Source organism: Echinops telfairi, unplaced genomic scaffold (assembly GCF_000313985.2).
Source record: "Echinops telfairi isolate 266 unplaced genomic scaffold, ASM31398v2 ScPeMD7_7469;HRSCAF=8507_0, whole genome shotgun sequence".
Taxonomy (NCBI): Eukaryota; Metazoa; Chordata; class Mammalia; order Afrosoricida; family Tenrecidae; genus Echinops; species Echinops telfairi.
The window spans coordinates 75,296,850-75,301,944 of record NW_022111372.1 but is presented as its reverse complement, the minus strand read 5'-3'; the positions used below and the strand labels follow the sequence as shown (position 1 = coordinate 75,301,944).

The 5,095-nt window shown below is 37.0% G+C and overlaps 1 protein-coding gene across 2 annotated transcripts in view; it reads left to right on the top strand.

Annotated features, from left to right (window-relative positions):
* The window catches only part of SGCD (sarcoglycan delta), a 763,996-nt gene that overhangs the window by 451,448 nt on the left and 307,453 nt on the right, over positions 1–5,095 (top strand). The window lies entirely within an intron of this gene.

Below are 5,095 nucleotides of genomic sequence, written 5' to 3'. Positions count from 1 at the left end.
GTATGATGTTGGAGATGGGAATATAGTATGATGTTGGAGATGGGAGTATAGTATGATGTTGAAGATGGGAATATAGTATGATGTTGGAGATGGGAATATAGTATGTTGGAGATGGGAGTATAGTATGATGTTGAAGATGGGAATGTAGTATGTTAGAGATGGGAGTATAGTATGATGTTGAAGATGGGAATGTAGTATATTGTTGGAGATGGGCCTATACTATGATGTTGGAGATGGGAGTGGTGCTCAAATCTGAAGCCCTGAGTGTCATGCTGATCTCTCTGAGCCTCTTTCCACTCCTGCTTGAGCAGAGGGCAAGAACCCTCTCTAATGAACCTAAGCACCTTAAGTACTATACAAATGCAAGGTCAAATTGGTGTCATTTTTAATGAATAAAAGTGCTTCCAGAGCACTTTTTATTTTAGGTGGTGTTTTATTAGGAATTTGGACAACGTAGCCTGTGTTAGTTCAAATCAATGTAGTATCAACAGCTCTGCTCTGCAATGACATTGAAATTATTATTATTATATGTGTAGTACATATCCAACATCTAACTGCTCTGCTTTCATTAGCGTGGCTGGTGTTAGGTGCTGTCCGGTTGGCTTTGACACATGGCCAGCTAATATACAACGGAATGAACCACTGCTCCATCGTGAGCCAGCCTCACACTGGATGTTAATGTGGAGACCCTTGTCTCAACCACTGTGTCAATCCATCTCCCGTCCATTCTCATCGACCTAATTTCATTTAAAGAGCAGTGAGATAAAGTGAGGGCTATTATTGCTCCCATTTTACAGATTACTTCTTTGAGACTCAGAGAAGAAATTTGAGCCAATCCAAATGTTTACTACAAATCAGAGCAAGGATTTGAACTCAGGAAATCTGACGTTATAGCCTTTTGTGTTTAACACAGCTTCCCCTCCCCAGGTTTTCACTGTCTTTCTTTGTTTTAATGATGATCCTACTGATTCCTAAGTACTACCTGGCTTTTTTTTTTTTAACCATTTTTTAGCAAAATTCACTTTATTTTCCAGTGGGCTTTCTTAATTGACTTGTTTGTTTGTTTCTATGATCTTATTTTTGTTTTTCAATGATATTAGCATGTTTCTCAGTGGAAATGGCTACAAATGCATTTACTATCTCTGGGTTCCATACAAGCAAAGAATGACATGAAATCCCTCAAAACATTATTTGCCTTATTTCATTGATAAGCATAATTAATGAAATTCATCAACTTGATGTAGTGGGTCATTTTATCTGAACGCCATTTAAACAATGAAATTACAATACTAACCCTTATAACCGTTGCATGACTATGATGTAACTCCTGAGCTGCCTTGAAAAGCAGAAGAGAAGAAGCCAGGAGGTTTACATGATCACAGATGGCAAAGCAGACCAATCACAGATAACTACAGAATTGAAAAAGAATGTGTAATATATTGTCTTGGGCAATTAAAGTATAAAAAATATTGCAAAAAGGTTTACTGTCTTTGAAGACCATACATCCTAGAATATTTTATAATAACAGTATATGCTATAGTGAAATAGGTCAGCCCTGGTCTAATTTGGTGATGCTGCTGCCTGTGGCTGAATGGAGACCCTCAATTTCAAACAGTTAAGAAATACCAGTTATATAAACTGTTCTTGATTGATAGTTAGTTTTACCAACCTGGAAAATTGGTTCTTAAGTCATTGGTTTAAATAATGACTGGTTTTCTAGATTAATAATGGTATCAATTTTAAAATTCTTTAACTCATTTGTTTAGATGAGTAATTTCCTCTATTGGGATCAACAAATTTGATCTATAAAGGACCAGATTGTAAATATTCTAAATGTGTAGGGTTTTTTATTTACTAGTTTTAATAAGTAAAAACTATTCCTAGAACAAGGTCCGTGTAAAAATATCCTTGGACCAGTTTGTCAGCCCCTGTGATCCACATACACTGGGGACGTTCCCCTAAAAATATGTGTAATGATTAGGTTATATGTAGTTAGGAGAATGGATTTAAAAATTGTGGGTAACCCAGTATGTTAAGCAAAACATCCTGTAATGGGTTCTGAAATTAGTGACCTATAAAGCATTTGAGAAATACGTTTCACTTTGGCAGACTTGAGAAAGGATCACGGTTATATTTCTTAGGCCCAGGCACTGGAATTCCACTTTTAGCAAATAAAAGAGAGTTTCCAAAAGTTCATGGGAAACTTCTATTATCTCTTATGTCCATTTTTCATAATTTTTAAGGCCCCCTCATAAATCAGCCAATCTATGTGAGAGCAGACAAAACCTGCTGACCAATTTAGAGAGATAAGTATTCTTAATTGGAAGCTGAAAAAAAGTAACACTAATTTCAAAATATATTTCATATTAAAAAATCACCTTGTGAAATCCATTCTTTTTAAATTACTTTATAAAGTAAATACAATTGTGTTTTGTTTTTTTCTCATTTATCAATAAAACAGTTTTCCTCCCAATAAATATGTAATATATACAATGTTTTATCCCTTTTTATGATAACGGAAGACTTACTTTCTAACTGAAAAATAAGCACGACATACAGATAAGTACATAGTAACACTGACGTGTAAGTCAGCTCTGCGTGTGACATGCGTTCTCCATCATATGCCACCTCATCGCTCCCGTCCCTCTCCCCTTCTACCTGCAGTGTTGTGGTGGTGGTTGTTTCTCAATGCACCTGCCTACTTCGTGAACACCACTTTGAAGGACTCTTCACTGTAGAACAACCTGCAGTATAATTTCTCTATAGGTCACTGTTGCTTCTTTTATTTTATGAGGCAGACCCTTCCTTCTATTTTCCCCATTGAAAAGCAATCAGTGTCCAGTGAAACAAGAGTAGTCAGCCGTCCTAAGTGAGGATAACTAATTAAATCACACTTCGCCGCTTGGTATTTCTCTGAGCTGAGGGGAATTGAGATTGGTGAAGTTGCCCTCGTAGTGTTTGATACTGTATCTAATTTCATTATTGAAGGTTAAAACCTGGATAAAGTCACCATGAATTGATTAGTATGATAGCAATCACATAGGAAGATAAGCTAATGAGAAAATGTTCATCTTTATGAATAACCTTCCTCTGGGAATTCCATGAAAGTACGAGGACCTTCTAGCTGCCACCTTGGGAATGCATAGCTTCTATTTGATAAGAATCATGCCATTCAGAAATCAGATGGAGAAGGACACACATCAAATGAACGGATTTACTATTAGGATTGAAGACTAGTCTATTCATAGAAACACCACTTGTATGTGTTAACATAGACATTTATAAATCGAAGGCATTTGATAGCACAGGAAAAACATTTTATCTTTGTATCAACATGAGGGGTATTTCTTTCATTTCTATGTACTATACTTTCTGATAGGAAACTAAGGTTCACAGAGTGAATTAATATGCAGTAAAATGACCTTTGCTGCAAGGAATCATTTTAGATAACAAAGTTTGTATCCCTCTTCTTGAAATCAGTCTCTTGCTTACCTTCTCTTGATGCTGGACTAGATGATGCATAATAAAATGTATTGCAAGGAAAATCACACTGGTATTTATGAGCCACCAACTAGGTGCAGGCACTACGTTAACTGGAGGAGACAAAAAATAATTAGAAAGTAAATTACAAGTGAATTTATCTCCACTCTTACCTTACACTACACTTGAAGAGGGTATTGAAGCCTTAGCCCCATGCTGTATGGAATTTAGACATTCAGGAGATAAGAACGTAGGAAAAGACGTTATAAGAGGGATCGAACAATTAACTCCTATTGGAAAAACTAAGTAGAGAACTCATATTAAACTTAAGAATATTTTTCTATGAAATCATGCAAATATGTATTAAAAATACCACACTGGCAGATCTTGAGGGCATTAAATAAGGAAGGCCGAAGAAGCAGTGGTGCATTGGAATTATAGTGGCAGCAAAGATGCCGAAAGTACCACGGATGGTTGAGAGAACCAACCAATCTGTCTCGGAAGAAGTGCTGCTAGAGTGCACTTTAGAAGCAAGGGCAGCAAGACTTCATCTCATGTACTTTGGACATGTTATCAGGATAGACCAATCCCTGGACCAGGAGACATGTTTGGTAAAGAAGAGGGAAACACAAAAGAGAAAGATCCTTGACAAGATCGATGAACACAGCGGCTGCAACATTGGGCTCAAGAACAATTGTGAGACTGGCATAGGACTGGGTAGTGTTTCATTCTGTTGAACGTGGGTCACTGTGAGTCAGAACCAACTCAACCCACAACAACAACAACAACACGAGGTCCTGAGGAGAGTAGGAGAAAACGTGTACCAGAACTCACCATCTTAAGAGACAGACATGCCTAGTGATTGATGGAGACTGGTAGAACCTCCCCCTGCACCCCCAAGAGCTTGTTCCCTTTCAGGTCTTGAACTGGACTCAGGCTCACTCCAGATGAATCGACCACTGACAATGAAAGGGCAGCATTTACTGAAAGACAAAGAGCAGAGGGTGAAGAGAGAAGGCGAGATAGAAACAGAACACAGAAAGGAAGTGGGATAAATGTACATTGAGAGGGTTGCAATGGATGGATGGGAACAAAATGTGTATGAACCGAATGTAAAACTGATGATCTGCTCTCACCGACTTCACAATGAACTGTTCAACTATGAAGGAAGGATTTCTCAGCATATCCTCCATCTATGTTTCAGTTTGTAGCGTTTTATTTTTAACTAGGTTTTAAGAGCAGATCATCTGTTTTATTTTCATCACTTTGCACATATTTTGTTTCGGTTCATTAAACCCCTGGAACCATCATTTATCCCCCTCCTTCCTGTGTTATCTTTTAAAAATGTTTATTACCTACAGAACTCACATATTCTAAATTGTTCACACTTGGCATAACCTATCTATAGATTTCTAACATTTTGTCTAAAGATGTGTTAGGCTGGATTATCTAGAGAAGCAAATCCAGTGATGCTTATCCGAGTGTATATATATATATATGTATGTATGTATGTACGTATGTTGGTTCTTAAGTCATTGGTTTGAATAATGACTGGTTTTCTAGATTAATAATGGTATCAATTTTAAAATTCTTTAACTCATTTGTTTAGATGAGT